This window comes from Dermacentor andersoni, chromosome 4 (assembly GCF_023375885.2).
Source record: "Dermacentor andersoni chromosome 4, qqDerAnde1_hic_scaffold, whole genome shotgun sequence".
Classification (NCBI taxonomy): domain Eukaryota; kingdom Metazoa; phylum Arthropoda; class Arachnida; order Ixodida; family Ixodidae; genus Dermacentor; species Dermacentor andersoni.
This window is the reverse complement of record NC_092817.1, coordinates 128,431,101-128,451,740: the sequence shown is the minus strand read 5'-3', so window position 1 is coordinate 128,451,740 and position 20,640 is coordinate 128,431,101. Positions and strand designations below refer to the sequence as shown.

The following is a 20,640-nucleotide window of genomic DNA, read 5'->3' as shown; positions in this document are numbered from 1 at the left end:
TTCGCTTCTCTTCAGGCTACGTAATGGGGACGCCGCGATTACGGGGGTATGAGCCATTGCCTACCGGGTATGAGCCATTCATTGTCTTACGGGACGGACAGATTTAACTTTGAAGCAATAAAATTTTGAAGAATCGCAAGCGGCAATGGCGGGCGGATGCTGCTAACCATGCCACCGAGCATACTCGATACACCGAACGCAAGCGACAACGGTAGACTACGGGTATGCCGTCACTGATTTCGTTCTCTCCGTCGCAGCCGAACGTGTGTGTAACCTCATTAAGAAACACAAAGATGTCAATCGTCAAACCAAGCCAACAAATTGTCAAAACGATTGCAGCGCCTGCATCTCCAGTGGTGGACGTTGCGCACGATACACCCAGCTTTGGACTAGTGCTTCCGCCCATTCCATCCCAGCTGCAACTATGCGAAGACCACGAGTAGTGCGTATACTCCCGAGGAAGAAGCTGCGTACCGCGATCGTCAGCGAGAGTTGGCTCCTGAAAGGGCTTGTTGTCGTAAGGCCTGCCTCACACACACACGCACACACACAAACACACACACACACACACGCACACACACACGCACACGCACGCACTCACGAACGCGCACGAACAAACACACACACACACACACACGCACGCACGCACGCACAAAGAAGCACTGAGAGAACCACAAAAAAATATGAAAGCACGTTTAAAGCATGCTCACCATGCGATCGAAGCACGCCAAAGCGAAAATGAGGTGAGAAAACGGTGAAACAAAAGATTTACAATATAGACTGCTAGCGAAGTTTGACTTTTGCGGTCTAACACTCGGTGCAACTAACACAGCTTCGCTGTTCGACTATCGTCACGGACTCGAAGGGCAGTCATTTTTTGTAAGCAGCATGATGATCTGTAGATTTCTGTTTATGGTGCAACGTTCTTTCTAGAAACGGCATAAGTTCGGTGTTTTCAGTTTCAACCGGAAAAACGAAGGAATACAAAATAGTATGCGAAATCTTTTCGCCGTCAATTAGTTCATTATAAAATATGAAGACGCCAAATAAACGAACACACACAAGAGAAGAGAACGGGACAGGGCGCCACTCGCAACTGTTTTATTTACAGAACGCAGGCACATATATACTGTCAGTCAACACATGCGCACAGAGCAAACATTCATTCACGCATCTAATCAAACATTCATGACGCAACACGCTCAAGAAACCTCGTCTCGGCCTTATATAATGTTATCGAAGTATCGCTAACGCACAAGCTGCCTTTCTTGCCTGTGTGATGGGCTTCAACCAGTTCCCTTGCTCTAGTATCTTTACTTCGGGCAAGGATCCGCACGTCTGAAAAACGTGGTTCACAAGAGCGTGAGGGACAGGTCCCGATGTGCTTAGGCAAATTTGGGCCCTCTTTCATTTGCTAAGCACATCGGCACCTGTCCCTCACGCTCTTGTGAACCACGTTTTTCAGATGTGCGGATTCTTGCCCGAAGTAAAGATACTAGAGCAAGGGAACTGGTTGAAGCCCATCACATAGGCAAGAAAGGCAGCTTGTGCGTTAGCGATACTTCGATAACATTATATAAGGCCGAGACGAGGTTTCTTGAGCGTGTTGCGTCATGAATGTTTGATTAGATGCGTGAATGAATGTTTGCTCTGTGCGCGTGTGTTGACTGACAGTATATATGTGCCTGCGTTCTGTAAATAAAACAGTTGCGAGTGGCGCCCTGTCTCGTTCTCTTCTCTTGTGTGTGTCTGTTTATCTGGCGTCTTCATATTTTATAATGAACAGCTACCAACTAGCCCAACAAGAAGTGCTTTAAGTCAATTAGTTGTTAACCAAAAAGTGTTAGTAGACGGAAACCTACGACAGATCTAAAACGGTGATCGGGAGGAGTACAGCTGCTGGCCTATATATACAGGCCCTCCGATGCAAGCTGTATGTTGGAGTCAGCCGAGGTCAAGGGCACTCGTTAGCCTGCCGCGCGAAATGTCCTTGCTTCTTATTTGCTTTCTTTCTTCCCGCCGCTGGCGACGAACACGAGAAGCGGGGAGGCGTTGTGGTACACAGAGGAGAAGGGGGAAAGCAGTGACCCGGTTCCTGCAGTATTCGCGCTGCGGCCACCGCGGTGGATGAATTGGGAAAGTTCGCAGGGTCTTATCTACGTAGGCGTTCTTTCTTTTTCTGCATTATTTGTTGCAGCTCTTTACCCGCCTAACATTGCGGATAAAGTGTATATCTATTTCTGTTCGAATATGAAACGAGCTTGCTCTTAATTGCAGCAAAGCGAAATCACCGTGTGGCGCTGTGCGTTTGCTACACTGCTTGTTGAAAAAAACATTTGTTAGTCTGCGTGCTGAATTCTACTATATCTCGTTGGAAATTTAGAAATGCTGCTGCGCGGCCTGTCTACGAAATTGGCGAATCATATAATTCCGTGGAAAAAATATAACCGGGAAGCTTGACTGGAAAGATTTCCCACCGAAAATGATGGCGAGAGTTGACTTGGGCACATTACATTCACACGCAAACACACACACAAAAAAAGAAATAAATTTTTTCGGGGGGTGGGAGTTCTGAAATTTTCGTGAAAGTGTAAACGAGAAGCGCTGAAACACCTGTTGTGGATCTGCAGGAGAGCGCGCCGTCTGCGGGCCGCGCGCGGTGCACATTTCGTATCGCTTACGTCGCCGTTCGACAGATGGCGCCGTGGTTCCGGCCTAACTAAAACCCCTGAATGACCTAAAAGTAACGACATCTCCTCTCTCCTCCTCCTACGCCGGCTCTTCTTCTCTCGGCTCCTCCCGGGCGCCGACGGTGGCGGCATCTAGGCCGAGTACAGCTAGCAGACGCTCCCAACGTTCGCTCCTTTGGCGCGCAGCGCACTGCTCGCTTGAAGAACTTGGTTGTGGCGTTTACGACAGGAGAGTTTCGGAAATTAGTCGCTCCAGTAACTGCCGGTATCCACGCTGCACTGCATTATCGAAGCTCCTTCCACTGCGATCACTTCGACTGCGGTGTCAACGGTGGAAGTGGTATGCGCAAGCGAGCAGACGGATTTTTTTTTTTTTTTTTTTAAATCTAACCGCGTGTTTTGATCAGCTTCATTCGAACTGCAACGCCGCAATAGGAAACTGGAACGACATACGCTTTGTATGTGGATATTTACCTTTTACTTTTTTGGAGACAGACGTGTGGTCTAGGCTTTATATTAACCTATGGTGATGCACTACTTCCATATGTTATGTCAAAGGCGCGTTTGCTCCTACTACGAAAGGACTTGGTAATGCATCGGGCCTTAATTTCTTGATGCCGTAATTCTGAAGGATTTGGCTTTCAGATTGGTCTTCGATGGAGTAATGCTAAGATGAATAAGCTAAGAATTGGTATGGCACAACTTCTTGATAAATGATACAAGGCACGGAAGAAAATATACGCCGTGACATTTGACAAATAATTTCGAAAATAAGTACTGGTTATATGTCAGCCCGCCGTGTGCGTGGCCAGAACAATTTTATCAACGCCGAACGTTAAAATGGTCTGGATCATTGCGCGCCCCTTGGTTAGAGGTTTCTTTTACCCGACCTATTCGCATTAAAAAATGTGTCAGCCAGCTTTGATATGCACATTTTTCAACCCAGAGTAATTTCCGCTCTGTTTAGCGGATGTCTGCATTCTGATTTACTAAGATCGCAGATATGGCGCATTCAAGATATAGCTGCCATTACTCTGCCTAGGCACAGTAACTGCCGACTTTGGTAACAACCCCGAAAATATAAATACATGCAGAAATGCGCGCTACATGAAAGCTAGACCTGCACCACGAGTAACATGAACGGCGGGGGCTCAATAGATGAGAACCGCCGTTTTAGCCTCGAGTTCGTCAGCGGAGCCCAACTTTTAAAAAAGTACGTCTATCGATGCGCGTCGCTTCAGTATGTAATCTGCCTCACTGAACGGTGGGTCGAACTAACATATGAAGCGCAACTTTCGTGTCCGAGCCTAGCAACGGTTTCAACTACAGCGAAACGAGTGCGCCAAGCAATGTGCGCAACACCATAATGTAGCCTGCCGAACCAGAAGCGGGAACGGCGAGGCTTAGACAACATGAAAGACGGCTTTCGTAGCAGCGAGTGTAGGTTTACAACTACAACCGTGCCGAACGTTATTTAGTGCGAAGAAAGGCTGCAGATGCTCGCGCTTCTCACCAAATCGTCCAATAAAATACGAGTGGGTTCTGATGAACGGCCACTTTCCTCACAAAGGCGCGGGTCCCGTGCATTTTCAAAGTTTGCCCGGCCGATCCTGTGCAGCCAAATCTTTCGGCGAGCCGCGTTGCTTCTTGAGGATGGGATAAGGAAAAGTATTTTCCCCTAGCCTTCTCGGTTGTTGCACCCATAAGCAAAACATAGGCTAGGCAACCCCGCAATACGTAAACGGCGCCAGCGCTAGCGGTATACGCTGCCCGCCGAAACTCCGCCGCAAGAAGCCAACCGAAGCGCGATTTCGGTACGCGGGAATGGCGCCGGTGTCTGCTACGGACCAAAAAAGCACGCGCTAGCACGTGACCCCGGCGCTTCGACCAATAGGGGGTCGAATCTCCGGAGGCGTGGTAGGCGAGAGAGAAAGCGGCAAAGTTCAGAGGAAGTCGTTACTTTTTTATTCTGGGGTTTTAGGTCTAACAGGGTCTGCAGGATGCGCGCTGCCAGTGCATGGTATATTTCTTTCTTGAATCATTTATTATTTTTTGAGGGGGGGGTACTAGGTTGTCGCTGTTCGCTACCGAGCAGAGCACATCACCTATCCCAAATGTTTCAAGGTTGACAAGGTGTCACCCTCCACCCCCTAAAGTAACTCACATATATCTACACACACACGCGCGCGCGCACACACACACACACACACACACACACACACACACACACACACACACACACACACACACACACACACACATACACACACACACACACACACACACACACACACACACACACACACACACACACACACACACACACACACACACACGCACACACACACGCACACACGCACACACGCACACACACACACACACACACACACACACACACACACACACATATACAATACTTTACTACAAGTTATAACAGAGCAGTGTGCGCCCCTTTTATGTTTCCGCTACAGCAGTGAGAGGGCGGGTAACACATGCGCAAGCTTCGTTCGCGCACACGGCACAGGTGCCCTGGCGTACATCTGCGAATGAATATTGGTGTAAATATTGCTCATCTGGTGCAACATGGAGCAACATAATGATATGCGTTGAGTACAACACTCGCAAAATTGAGTTGCAGAAAAAATCCCATTCTTATTAGCCACTGATATAATTAAATTGGTGTAAAGATAACTTGAAAGTGCTTGTAGTGGTCTCAGTTGTATGAAAATGGGTGGATAATATATTGAGCAAGGAAGCCCCCTTTGCGATATGGCTAGTGGGGGTGGATAAACATTTATTGTAGCACCAGCACTTTATGATGGCCGGGCCTAAGCCTCCCATGAGGGGACGTCGAGGGCTTGCCTCGCCACTTGTTAAAATTTTTATTTGACGGTGATGAGGTTGTTGGTTCACCGTATACCGCTTTCATGACTGAAGATAAAATAACGCGAAAATGTTAATCATACTAGTATGAAGCATCATAGCTCTTCAAATTCAACATGTGGAAAATTTTATTCTTTTGAATATGAAGTTTTCTTTGAATATGGATGCCACTTTCATAGTGACGTTTGCGGTGGAGAAACATTTTGTAAAGCGATAGTTCCACAAGTTTGTCTATTGGAAGGGTTGGGAATTGAAGAAACAATACTTGTTATGAGCGCGTGGTAACATCGATTATACTTGAGAATGGCGGCAAATATTTGAGATGGTGCTACTTAAGTACTTGTATGAGAAAGGCCCCATTTATCAGAAAAAAAAACATCAAGGGCGAATTATGTTTCCGAGAAAATAACTGGGGCACAACAAAGTTATGCGCGTCAATCCGACGGATATCTTGGAGCCTATGTGAAACGAAGACTTAGTCAAACGATTAATAAAATGCTGCTCAACTAAATGCAACGGTTACATTTGCGTTTACTTTCATACTATGGAGCGTTTGCTGCCAAACTTGTACTGCACCAAGTCTTGTTTCACGTCGGCACGCAACATTTCGGGGGGAAAGGGAGGGGTTGAGAGGAGCACCCGGTCGTTTCGAACTGATTCGACACTGCTACGACCGCGATCCCTTTTAAACCACTTCGAAGAATTGAAGCCTCAACGGTGGCTCGCTGCTTCACACAAAAACAATGCTCCCTGTGACTTCGGTTCCTGCCAGTGCTATTGCAAGAAGCACAGCTCCAGGAATTGCTGCAGTTCCACGTAATTCCATGCATGCCACTTTGACGGACTAAAACAACTAAGATCTTTCTCAGGTTCTTCCTTCTTTTCAAACTGCTAAAATTCTAGACCGTATAATGAAACCCGAGCTATATTTCGTGCTGTTTCTTGAAGTGTGTTTGACGCCGTAGGAAGTGTGAGAAGCAGCAGGGGTCAGGAACTAACGAGATACAAATATTGGGCATTATGTAGGACCCCAAAGTGTCAGTAAAATTATATTCGCTGTGAGGTCGCGAAAGCTCCTGTCGGGGTCCAGATTGAGTTAGAGTAAAGTGTACAGAAGGGATAATCGCGCACTTTACTACGGCGAACGAAAAACTGCGTTAGAGTGCCGTTCTCGGGGACATTGTACGGTAAGGGTTTCGCATTTTTGTTCAATATTAGTTTGTCGAACGACTGCACAAGTATTTAATATTATAACTTATCACCATCTGGAATTGATTGATTGAATAAACGTTTTATTGATTAGATGGCTATATGGCCTAATGCTAGTGATCTGGAAGGTAATTGAAGTGAGGCCTATTGGCTTTGAGGGAGTCCATGCGTTGTAAGACAATAACTTTCGCATTCGCTTCGAAAATATGTGAAGAGCGATCGATGCACTCAAATTTTGAAGATAATCCACAGTAGATGTAAGAATGAATTACATAATCTTGGTGGACATGGGAAAAATTTGAAAAGGGCGTACTACTATAGCTAGACTCCGCAAGACATAGGATGACACAAACGTTTTACAGCGCGTTAAGGCATCGACCTAAATGCGCTGCATTACGCAGCTTTTAGGAGCTTAGAACAATCAGGAGTGGGGCCCATTTGTATCACAGGTCCGAGAAAGCTGGAGAAGATGAAGAAACTTTATTAAAGAATGGCCCGGCATTTTTTGTTGTGGTGGCCTCAGGTGGCGGCTCGAAGTCCTTGGACTCGGGCGGCATCTTCGGCTTGCCGGACGGCCCAGAACTGGTCTGTCAACTCTGAACTTTTCAGAGCCGCCTCCCAGCGGCGGCGACGCCGACGGAGAAGGTCCCCGGCGGCTCGCGTAGCCGCGGCGGCGTCGGGAAGAAGCCAGCTCGAGGCTTCCCGTACTCTGGCAACGGCCGCGATTATGGGCCCATCGCGAACGGAGGCGGTTTCATTACCGTTGTTGCCGGCACATTCCCAGAGCATGTGTCGCAGCGTTGCTCTCTGTCCGCAACCTTTACCCGCATCTGTTGGATATAAACCCGGGTAGCAGTGATGTAAGACGGCAGGGCTAGGGTAGGTGTGTGTGTGGAGCAAGCGTAAAGTTACGGCCTCGTTCCTGTTTATCGTGTGGTGGCGGGAATGTGCGTCTTTCGAGTCTGTAGTGTTGGGTGAGGTCTCTGAACGTGGTCAGGCGATCGCCCCACGCCCACTGTAAATCTTGTTGCTGCATTTCTATCGTATAGCGTCCCGATCCGGCAGATCCGACGCCCCGCTCTCGGAGGCGGAGGCGGCGGCCACATCATCTGCGGCGGCTTGGCGTGTGAGATCTCACGCCGTGGCGTGGGCCCCCTCGTTGCACGCGAGCGGGATATCGGCGTGTGCCGGGGTCTAGAGGACGAAGACCGTAGAATTTTGGGGTTGCGAGGGCGATGACGAGTCGCCGTCGTCAGAAATTTGGAGTATGCGGGCCGCTTCCCGCGAGACGCGATTACGCGCGAAGCCGCGGATTGACGCCTGCGAGTCGCTGATCAAGATCGCAGCGCTCGGCACCACGGCGAGTGCTAGGGCTATCGCGGCTTCTTCGGCCGCCTCCGTGTGTCCCGCGGTCACTCGCGAGGCGCTCGCGAGACACTTACCCATGCAGTCTACAACCGCGATCGCGTGTGCGCTGGAGAAAAACAAAATAGCGCACAGTGCACAATGGTCAAATTATCTAACGGAACGTACGATACTCAACATGGCACCAACAAGGAAAAATTAAAACAAAGAGCGAGAACAAGATACGTGGCGAAATTTGTAGTTTGTTTGTTGTTGTTTTTCTGTGAGGTTTTTTTTTTGGCTGCGAAGCTGTATACCTCTACAACCGAATGCATTTGTCGTGTCCGTAGGCACAAGATCAACCAATCATCGCGGAATGCGCGCACCGCGCGCCTCGCTGGGTTCGCTGCAGCGCCACCAGATGGCGCTTGCCTCCGCGCATCCGTGGCGGCGATGGCCGTGCGGGGGAAAGAAATAGAACGAACCAGAAAGCTGGCCTTCGCTGCAAGCGTTTCCTCGTAAATATTGCGGTTGCATTAGCTGCTGTTGCCGGGAAGCGGAACCTGTACCATAAGAAGCAGGGAGCAACATAACTACACTTCCATATGTAAAAGAAGGACCCGCCTGGCAACTTACTTCATTGGTGTTCCGATAGCGCTATGGAAACGCCACACATACTTAGGACTCCCGAAGAGCAGCGCGAACACGATGAGCGGCGACGGGAACATCAGCGTCAATATGCACAACAGCGCCTTGCTCAGGCTCGGCAGTACGCAGTTCCAGGCTACGTCACATTGGTCTATCGGATCAGGTGATACCACAGCTTCACTGGTCAACCACCTTCACAGCGTGGATTCGAGACCCCCCCCCCCTTTTTTTTGTATGTATGTAATGTGGTGGACCGTTGGTATATGGCATGTGTATTCTTGTTTCTTAGGGTGTATGTGTCTAGCTTGTTCCATGTGACGGTTACGATGTGCTCGGTGTGCAGGCTTTCAGAAATATCATCTCAATCTAGGTATTTTTTGTATGCTATGCTAAAATTTTTTATATTATGTTGTGTTATGCTACGTTGTGTTAAATTATGTATGGCATGTATTGTATACCGCAATAGTTTAGAATGTGCGCCTTTTGTTACTGCTTGTTTATGTGTATATATCTGTGTATGTATGATATACCGTTTCTCAGGTGCGCCAGTACCAAGACCACCACGTTGTTCCTGCACACGTTAATAAAATTGATTGATTGATTGATTGATTGATTGACTGATTGATTGACCATGTAAAAACACCACAAAAAAACAAACGGGCTGGCAGTTATATCCTAAAAGGACGCCTGCACGCCCACCCGCTTAAAGGGGAGAAAAAAAAGGGAAGTAGAATAAAATGGTAAATAATGAGACTTAAGTTTTTGAGATTTTTTATTATCTTTTTTTATCATATTTCTTTCACATCTTTATATCTATACGTTGTTGCTTGCTCATTTCAGCCCATGAACGATTCTCCTATACCATGTGCTGAAATGAATAAGCAATCACTTATATATTCAAAAACCCAAAAGCAATCCGATAAGGAAAGTAAAGCTCAAGAACTTATCAGGTTTCGGCACTCATGTGCAAAGCCGCTATCATTAAAAAAAAAGTTACCAAGCAGTTCAGGGCAGCTTATTGTTTCGGTTCGTTTTTACATGGCTCATCAACTTTTTTATATTTATTTCATTCACGAACGGCCCTCTCAGAGGCAGCTGCACGGCATAGCACAAAATAGAGTTAAGCAGTTGCCGTTCTTCTCTTCGTCCTAACTATTTACTAAGTTTGCGCAAGAGTAACGGTTCATGATTACGAGCAGTAAAACAGCGCTAAACAACAGGACGAGGAGAGGGACACAGACACCAGCGCTGTGTCCCTCTCCTCGTCCTGTTGCTTAGTGCTGTTTTACTGCTCATAATCATGAACCAACCAGCCCAAATGCGTACTCTTCTGCAGTAACGGTTCATTTACGAAAGAGCGACATTCATCGAGGCTCGCTTGGTTAATCGATGAATGTACGGCAAAGCGAAAAATCCTGAATGCGAGGGTACAGCCCAATCTAATTGCAGCAAGAACTCGGTCATGTCAGACACCTCAAATGAAAAGGAAGGGTGAAGATGCATACGTATACACTCTAATGTACGCTTGTGGCTGCGTTCAGGGACCACTAACTGAAACACACGGTCAGACTCATGGATATCATTTTTTGGGTCGATTTCCGATATGTGTTGAACTCGCGCAGCGTAATCTCTATGGAGCTGGATATCAATCACTGATGCATTCCATGCTTGCGCATTCTTTCGGTTTATGTGCACGTATGATACGAAGCCTAGGAATATATTTTTAAAAAAGACGGAATATGTAGCTCAAGATTAGAAAGAATATAGTGCTTCCGTTCTTGTTATACGCCCTTTTAGCTTAATCATAACTGAAGGGCATTTTCAGTGCGTGCAAAGGTCTACTCTTCGACAAAGACGGAAATTTCTAAAATAATGCTTGTCACTGGCATTAGCAAGTACTTGTCATTTGCTTGCATTTGCTAACTTTAGTGTTGGGACTTTTGTTTCAGCGCTTTGCACGAGATTCCCTTTTCTCATTTATTTTTTTCGCGTACTGACCTAAGTCTTGCGGGCGCTGATGGCTTTATTGTGATATTAATATGCACTCAGCATAAGGTGGGACGTGGTGCGGCACAACATCTATAAAGTATCTGTAAAGGTTGGTGCGGCAAGTATTTCATGCGCTTGATTAACCGTATAGTAAGGGGCTGCTAAAAATACGAGGACACCTAAGCATTTATGACTTATGAATGCGAAATCAGTAATGTCCAGTTGAACGCCGCTGAGCGGGCCTTCGAATTATGAACTCCTCGCAGGAAAGCGAGCGCGTTGAGGCTCTTGGAGCGTTTTCATTTGCGCAGTTGGGACGCAGGCGAGACCTTGTGCGGTCAAGGAACGCGCGGACACCACAACCTTCTGAGAGCGAAAGAGAGGGTGACGTGGCGTCGCGGCGATGCCCTCTCCCCTCACGCAACACATGGCGCGCAAGTACGGCAGCAGGTGTTCCCTTTCGGCCGCTCTGCGTCGTCGCGGCGAATTCGTGACGTGCCGTTGCGCTGCTACAGACTACAGACTCCGGCGTTTTCGCTCAGTGGGCCATTTGACGCTTTGGCATCAATAATCGCAAGTGGCCGGGTACGATCGACCTATGGTATTTCTTATGCCTTTGGTCCTTCTGCGCCCCCCTTATCTGCCCCCCCTCCTTTCCTCTTTTTTTTTTACGTTTCTGTTACGGCTTTGGTATTTTTCGCATTACGTAATCGCTGGGCATAATTCTACTACGTGTGTGGTGGGGCAAGCCCTGGCCTTCGGTAGCTTATTTTCCCCGGTTTACATCGCCTAATAAGTAACATAAAGTGTTATACTGAAAAATAAAAAAGACACATAGATAGAGCTAAGTGAGATGCACACCTTTAATGCTTCGGAGTGACAGACTTGAGGCGCGGTTAGGAATCAACTTGGTACCTGTACTCAGGGCGGGAGACATGACGCAAGTGAAACCGCCTCAATTTACTCGACACGCCCCCTTCCGTTTCAGGGGCACATGGTGTTTTCAGCTCGCTTGCTACATTTAATGAATTAGTGTGCGGTATCTGTGTGTTGATACTGTTATCAATAATCGCAGATTATTCATGTTATTGTTTTGCTTGAATCAGAGGAAGTGTAAATTTTGTACTACAGCATTCAGAAAGTTGACATGAATTAGCTGTTATGGGCGTTTTCTTTCACCTTGCTGTTTCCTGCTTATTTTTGTATGAGAGAATTTTCTGAAAGATCGACTCAGAAAGCTACGGAGCTCACTGTTGTACATACTAGGTGGAATCATTACTTACATAAACGAAACTAACTAATGCCGACAAGATCAGCAGTCACTGGTCCGTTTTATTAGCTGGTCAGCATTTGTGTTTATGGAGTGTACTTTATCGTGGCCTGTGCCTCTTAGTCGTAAACCGTGGTGGAATTTGTCGCATAAATCGAAGGTAAGAAAACAATATGATATACTTCTGGTTGCGTTCCTCTCTGAACTTCTGTTGTTCGGTTCGACAAATATATTTCCTGTAATAAATGTGAACTGGGAAAAATTCCTTTCGAAATGCGCTGCTCGATTTCATTCACACTTTCTAAGGAAACCGACTCACATTCCGTTCGCAGTTGACACACACAAAACCATATTATAGCACAGGTCCGACATTTAAAAATATCTACTGGACAGGAGTTAGTCACTGTTCAACCTAAACATCTTCATCCGCTTTTTTTTTTCTTTTTCTTTTGTCAGCTGTACTTGAAGAGGCGGTAAATGTCACCATAGAAATGCGACATGTTAAGTGTGGCATGATAATTATTTGCATGATAGTCTGCGGATTCCTATAGTAATGTCAAGAAACGAAACCTTTGAACTCTTTTCTTTTGCTCAGTCGTGCAGATGGTGGCCTTCCTGGGCTATTAAAGATGACCGATTTACGATTAGACAGACAGACAGACAGACAGACAGACAGACAGACAGACAGACAGACAGACAGACAGACAGACACAGACAGACAGACAGACAGACAGACAGACAGACAGACAGACAGACAGACAGACAGACAGACAGACAGACAGACAGACAGACAGATAAATAGATAGATAGATAGATAGATAGATAGATAGATAGATAGATAGATAGATAGATAGATAGATAGATAGATAGATAGATAGATAGATAGATAGATAGATAGATAGATAGATGGGGCATCCTCTCCCTGACAGGGACACATGGTAATCTGCCTTTGCACTGCACATACTACAACGGGTTATCAACTAGCCCAGTCCAACCAGTTCCGTTCTCCCCTTCGGAATCGTTCTCATTTGCTGATACATGTCCTCCTCCAAAAGTGAAAGTAATCAGAGGTGCGGGCTCCGACGAAAAAGAAAGAGTCCTGTCGGGGTGTGGAATAGTAGATCTCTCGGCAGGTGCCCTTTCCTTCACACGTTAGCGGTGCTTTACTCGCGGAGACTTCGGATGGTCTCCGATCTGCGAGTCTGGTCGGCATTCTTGGAAGCCACGCTTCAGTCGGCCGTCTCGCCTGACGGACGACAGGGGTCGCCACCGTTGCGCACGTTTGAACAGTGCACGGGTAGGGGGAAGGGGGTGGGGGAGGGGCAGTATCGCTCGGTGGCTGGCCTGCTTGGCTCACCTCCTGCGATGGCAGCAGAGACACAGCGCCTTCGTTTCCCGTGCGGACGGAAACGGAAACTTGGCCGCGCGGCGCTCCAAAAGCGTGCTTGTTTTGATCGGAAGGAGCGGATTGTCGCCAGCGGCCGCGGCGCTCAAATCTCGGGGCGCGAGCGCCGAGCGGTTCGGCTGCGCTTCTGTCTCTACGAGGCCCTCGTGCGTTTTTCTCAAGACGTCGGGAGCTGTGCCGAGTGTCCGAAGATTGTTTTTGTGAAGTGCTGACAGTACGGAGTGCGAGTGGGGCGAGCTGGAGCTGAAGTGAAGGGTCGGAAAACTTGCTTCCTCCCGCTCAAAGTTCCAGACTGTCATCGTGATTGCACGTTGAGGGGGAGCGGCGTGCGTCTTCAGTGACGGAGGTGTGTGAGCTCTTTCAGTCCACGATTTTCTCTTTGATCTCTGTCAGTATGTACATGTGACATTTAGAATAAGACAACGTGCCGTTTCCTTCTTATTTTTAAAGTTTATACGGCCTACGTTGGAACCCTAAGAAAACGCCACGAGAACTTCACGAAAAAAAAAAAAAAAAGATGGGGGTGTGATAACCGGCATTGTCATATCAGTCGACAATATTGACGATAGTTTGCGATCAATCGTGTGTGTCGTCAGTAGACATTATCCGACGAAGCTGTTGAAATGAAAAAAAAAAATAGAAGAAATAAGGTGTTTCGCCACATAAAGGCAAACAGTAATCGTGTGCTGCCCATGGGAGAATCCTGGGAAGAGGGACGATTGTTTACGATACAGAAGCGCTGTAATCTTATTTACGTGGTCTTGACGTGTGTCTTCTTTGAGTATATATATATGTTTGGCGACAGGACTATTCGTTGTCTTTCGGGAACTGTCGTGTTAAATCAATGTTCCCGAAAAGAAAGACGCGGCGTCCGGCTTATGTTCTGCGAGTGTCGGCTGCAGACCCGAGTGAAATACGAGTTCCCGTTTCTTGATAAAACTGTGTTTTCCATGCTGTGTAGTTGGAGGAGGTCCTGCGGGAATCTTTTGTTGTTTGTTTATTTATTTAGTTAAGTACCTTCAGGGCCCGAGGGCATTACAGAAGGGAGTGGAATGCATGAAAAGCAAGTGTCTAAAACAATGAAATGCGGCAATACAGAAAACAAGAACAGAAACAACAGTTAACTAAGTTACTATGTTACAGCAAAATGCAGATTACTGAAAATAAACAAGATCTTCAATAGCAGATTTAAACAACTCGGTGTCTGTAATTGTGGCAATTGAGGTGGGCGGGCGGTTCCAATCGTTACTTGCTTTAGGAATGAATGAGTAAAAACATGAGTTCGAGAAAACGGGACGCCTACTTTATGAATGCAATCTCTGCGGGATGAAATGCCCTTTGGCTCAGATAGAAGGACTTCTTTAGGATGGCGATGATTATATATTTTGTGAAAGAGTGATAACCGAGACACTTTCCTTCGTAAGGAAAGAAGAGGAAGGCTCAAAGTAGCTTTCATGGTGGACACACTAGATAGACGAGAGTAGTCGTGAAGTATGAATCTTGCGTTTCCATTTTGCACCGATTCCAAAGTTTGAATGCGACGCTCAAGACCGGGATCCCACACCGAGCATGCACATTCCAGTTTTGGGCATACGAGCGATATATAGAGTAAAAGCTTTAATGAGGATGGTTCCATAGAGAAACCACGCCTTAAAGAACCAAGCATGCGATTGCAATTGCTGACAATGAAATTAATATGTGCATGCCAGGACAGATTATTGGTTATGTAAATACCTAGGTATTTATAAGATGTTACGTATTCTAGTGAAAGACCTTCGACCTGGTAATCAAAGGCACCAGTGGAAACAGGAGGCGCTTTGCGGGAAATTGTCATTGTTTTGCACTTATTAGGGTTAAGATGCGTTTTCCAGGTGTTACACCACTGTGATATATTGCTAATGTCAGACTGAAGTTGAGCGGAGTCAATGGTTGAAGAGATTATTCTGTAAATTACACAGTCATCGGCAAACAACCTAATAGAGGAGTTAATGTGGTCAGGCAAGCCATTAATGTAGATAAGGGAGAGTAATGATCCCAGCACAGAACCCTGGGGCACACCGGAGTAAACTCAAAAGAAGAGTTAGAGTTATTAGCTTATACAAACTGTGTTCTATTAGGAAGAATGTTTTCGATCCACGCCAAAAAGTTCGGATCAGTGTTTAGCTAAGCTTTAGACGATGCAGTTGATGGTTAACAATATCAAATGCCTTGGAGAAATCAAGGAATATGCAGTCGATGTAGGATCCAGAGTCTATGCCTGCGAAAACATCGTCAGTGAAAGAGATGAGCTGTGACTCACATGAAAAAAAATTTGAGAAAGCCATGCTGATGTGGTATAAAGAAAGAGTTATCTTCAAGAAAGGTAGCCAGATTGGTTACCTTGTCTGCCAATAACACCAGCGAAGTGAGAAAATTACTTGGACTACATATGGGCTATATGAAGAAATCAATTATTCGTCCATTATCTCGACCAATACTTCCTGCCCCACGATCACAATTACTCGCGATCAACCTAGAGTGCGGTTCTAGAGGGTTGACATGACAGTGGAGCTACCGCCTCTCCGCATAAGAACGCAATGCGTGCCACGGACCGTGTTTATCTTGATCAGGAAGCGCAGGGCTAGAAAGCTCCAGACAGTTGGCAAAGCTTCGTCTGCCCAGTACAATGTCGTCACTTTTTTTTAACACAACGTTTATGCTACCTTGATTTCTTTGTTGTACGCAAACATAAAGCAGTGCTTTCATGCGCGCATTTCCGGTAAGCTATTTCTTTCCAGCCTGCCTTGCGTCTAACTCACTGTAGAGTGAAAATCGGCCAAATTATAATTGCTGTAAAATCACTCAGTCTGTCAGCTGCAGTGGACGACCATAATACTGGCATTTCAAAAGCACCCGTGGAATACTTTTGACACCTTTCTTATTAAATACAGATAGAAGATAATTAGCCTTGACATCGGCAAGTGGTCGAGCTTTATGCTGACCGAAAATAGGCGATACGGCTGCGAAATTTCGCCGAGATCAAATTTAATGTCACAAAAGGGCTTTGCGCAAAACTTGAAACACAATCAACACTGCAAGAAAAAAAAAAAGTGGCCGGAATGTTTTGCATGGGAGCTGAAGCGACTCGTCACAATATGTTCATTCTTATTTTATTTTGATTTTTTTTTTTGCTGTGTCATAATAAATATTCCACGTCTGGTATGTACGATGGGAGGCAGATTTGTATACCTGTACAAAACAGTTGTCAGGGCAGGGTGGCTGCGTTGCCCGCAGGTCATCTACAAAGGCTGAAAAATGAGCTCCTCAAATATTCAACCTATAGCGCTTTTGAATTAAACATGGACGGCGACGCGCTCCCGAACCTAAACTAGACGTCGCACCGGACGGTGCGTGACATATATGACCCACCGCGCCGAACAGGGCAACGCCTCTCGCACGATAGCGAACACACCTCGCGCAGAACGGGATGCGATCACTAGATGCAATGACATAACCAATGCACATCTAAACGCCAGAAGGATATACCCACCGCCGAGTCCCAAATCGAACAGGAGGCAGGCCGTCGTCTGGAGCTGTCTCCAGACGAACACCTTTCCTAACCCTATGCATCTGAAACGTATCTTCCCAAATACGCATCAGGACGACACGTGCAAATTGTGCCAGGAAGGACCAGCAACACTAAAACACATGTTGTTGGAGAGCAATGTAATTATAGGAAGGATGACAGGAGCTCCGGAGACCCTGTCGTCGAGGTGAGCCACCGCTCTACGCTGCTCAGACATCGGAAGTCCAGCAAGCCCGTGAGGCGACATTGAGGCAAGGCCTCGACGTTTCCCCGTGGGAGACCTAAACTCGGATCGCGTTAAACCTTGCCGGACGTTCAATAAAGTTGTAGCCATCCATCTATCTCTTACTTTCATTTTTCGTTCGTTCTGTTCTTTTATCGCGTTCTTCTTTGAAGCCTGTAGAATTGATTTCTTTTTTTTTTCTCTTTTCTTTTTAACTGCACGAGTGAAGGGGCAGAGTACAATCCCGCTTTAGAAAAAGAAAATGCTAGAAGTCGAGTTCTTTGAGAAATCTTGTCTTTACAAGAAGACGTGCATGACTTTCAATTGCATTTCGACAGAAAGTATATTCATTTCGTCAGAAACTTTCAATTGCATTTCGACAGAAAGTATATTCATTTCGTCAGAAACTGAATGAAAACGTCGCGTAGTCTTTGTAACGGTTTCTGTAAAAGGGAGGTCCCCTCTCGTTCAAATCACATCTCCCCGTTGAATGCCACGGAACGGAAAAACGAAAATTAAATTCCACGCCAGTGCCATACTGTATACACGCGCCCACTGCCCGCTGCCAGCAAGAGTCTGCGACGCGAAAAGGTTCAGTGGCCGCCGAATGCGAGACGACGTGCTCGCGCGTCACGTCGTGACGTGGGCGAGGAAGTGCCTCCGCACGCAACGTTGCCGGAATGTCTCGAGAAAGGTCCGCCGGCGCCGACCTTCATTGCCAAAGCGCGAGCCATATCTGGCAACTGGTGCGTTCCCTGCGAAGCAGGTGTGGACGCTCGCACGCGTTGAAATTAGCGCAGCCGTCGCTCGGCGTTGGAGCTGCGCCGCATTTACCCTAAACTACGTCACGAAAAAGTTTGTTCCAGCGCTGCTATGTTGAGCCTTCAGCACCCAAATTCTCTCAGAGAGAGAAAGAAACTAAGAAAATTTTTTTTTCGAACATTTAACTGGCGCGAAAGTTTTGTGAACGGTTTAGTGACCCGCGAAACCTGTTGCATGAATCGTTGATCGCTTATACTTGCCGGAAGTATGAACTCATCGTGATCAAACGTTTCTTCAGTGAAAAAAAAAATTCTAGTTGCACATGTGTTGCATGTGTGTGCAACGGGAACGTCCGTAAATGTTCTAAGATGCATTTTCCTTTATTTTAGCGCAAAGTTTGTGGATCCGTTACGAAAAACAAACAGCTCGGAGCTGCAAAAAGAAAAGCAGTAATAAGCCTGCGGACGCGCCTATAACGCGCATTGCATACGGTAAAGGTGAATCTCAGAATTTGGGTGCCATAGTGAACGGAGTCATGCGACTCTATTGGGCTGTAAACGTTCCCTCGAAGATTCGTAGACTGCAATACGCCGCCCAATGTAGACGGGAACAAATGCAGGGACAGACAGGAAGTCACGCATGAAAACAAATTGTTTCATGGAGTTTTTTGTCTGTCTCTTCGTACGGGGAGTAAGCGACGGATGTCAGAGCTGTTATTTTCGTATTTTGTTCCTTTTCTTTCTTCTTTACCGTAGAATGTTGTGCCTGTCATGCGAGTGAATGTAAAAACAAGAGAGGAGGAAAAAAAAAGAGTGAGACAATAAATGCGAACTCGCGTGCCCTCGGTAAGTGACAACGCACGTGGCATGATTAACATCCAGAAGGCAGCATAAATACCTACGCGTGCATGGGTTGCCACGCGCAGTGCGCGCACCTGCATGCTGGCGGCGACAATGATTATTTCAGGGCGTATTCTTCGAAACAAATGATGACACTCTACCCTACGCAGCATATATTTATGTTGGCGTCCGTGTCGTATTCGCGTTCTCAGTAATAATTGCTTCGTGGTGAAAGACCATTGCTCTGGTCGACCGGGCTGGGGCGAAGCCATCAGCGTTGCCTTGGGTTGCTGAAGGAGAGCGATACGTACGGTAATGTTCATGTCGGGGAACGAGACATCCCATTTATAACGCTATCCGTCTTCTCTTTTTTTTTTTTTCGTAACTTGTTGTTGTCATACCTCGTTGTCATGTCTAATTGTAACGAAACGTTCCTCTTTCGCAGTCAGTTCTGCGGAATTCCGCACGGTGCAGAGAGGTTCATGAAAGATAAAATTGTCATCCGCCCGAATGTCGCACGAAGCTACGAAGGAAAGCCAAACGGTTTTCTCACGAAGAAAGCTTCGCAGTTGAAGAAACCTTCGTCTTGGTACGGGATTCGAACCCGGGATCAATGCCTTTCCGGGTTTCCTTTGCGGCTTCTCGCTACGCCCGGGTGGATGACTGTTTTCTCTTTAAACATGTTGTACAATGCTGTTGCGTCACAAGAACTTCGGCGCAAGTGGATGGCACAAATACTAAAAAAAGTTATTGTGAAATTTAGACCATCTAGCTCGATCGTAATAGAAAGTTTTTTTTTTTCATTGCCAGAAATACCTTAAGGGTTTTAATGACACTGATGCAATAATGCCACCACCGATTTCTAGCTTATGTTTAATAGGTGGGTATGACAATTAGCTCAGTGACGGAATATCTTTAAATGCATCTGGCATGTCATTATTATGCGCGTCTCCTGAAAATAATATTCTGCTCTAACTACAGGAACGTTCTGTTACCGTGTTCAAATCGTTTGGCGTGTGTGTTAGCCCTTCACTTTCAGAGCGGCTCTTTAAAACGCTATCTCACTGGCGTGAGAAAATTCTGCAATCTTTATTTTGGCTCTCATATCCGTGCTTTCAATCGTCATCTCTCCGATTTCTGCAGCGATATCACGGCGTTACAGTCCTTTTTTAATATCCGTGACGAGGAATAAATAAGTCGTGGCATTTCCGTGTTTTCCAGCCGCCGACATTTCTGAAATAAGTGTGAGCAGGAAAGGCTACCATATACAATCTAATTGTTTCGAAATATTTTGAACGTAAAGTACAGCTTCAAGTAAATGAAGTCCATTTGTGACGTCATTACTATGTACGGTGTGAACATCGCATCGAACATCGCAGCCCTTACCACCCACCGAATACTTCGTTGTCTTTTTCTGTTCCACGGGCTAGGCGCTCGTATATAACAATTCCTCCCTCTATACTGACGACTAAGAAAATAGGTCACACGAATTGCTGTGCTACTGCTATAGTATACGTCTGGAAGTTTCAGTTCATGATCGAGGCTTCTGCTTTGCATTGTGTTGGAACGCTGTGTAGATTACCTTAAACATTATGCATTGTATTCAATTAAACATCAACACAAGGGCTGCTGATCGCCATTAAGAACGTTGATACAAAGACAACAGCATGGATATGCCGACTCTTGTAAGGGTTGGGAGGCCACTGGTGTCATGATCACCGGCGGCGAAGTGCCATCAGCGCAAAATATTGCTTCTTATTGACCGGTCCACTGAAAGTCCATTCCACGTAGGTTCGTGCTCTCCTTCATTACT

The 20,640-nt window shown here is 46.4% G+C and overlaps 1 protein-coding gene across 2 annotated transcripts in view; it reads left to right on the top strand.

Moving 5' to 3' along the window:
• LOC126537632 (adenylate cyclase type 8-like) overlaps positions 1 to 20,640 on the top strand; it is a 618,168-nt gene that overhangs the window by 167,767 nt on the left and 429,761 nt on the right. Inside the window, exon 1 of one of the 2 annotated variants that reach the window (XM_072287919.1) lies at positions 13,368 to 13,784. The exons of the other annotated variant lie outside the window; for it this stretch is intronic. The gene's annotated coding sequence lies outside the window, so the exon portion shown is untranslated. Of the gene's footprint in view, positions 1 to 13,367; positions 13,785 to 20,640 lie in introns of those variants that run through there. 2 annotated transcript variants of the gene reach the window in all.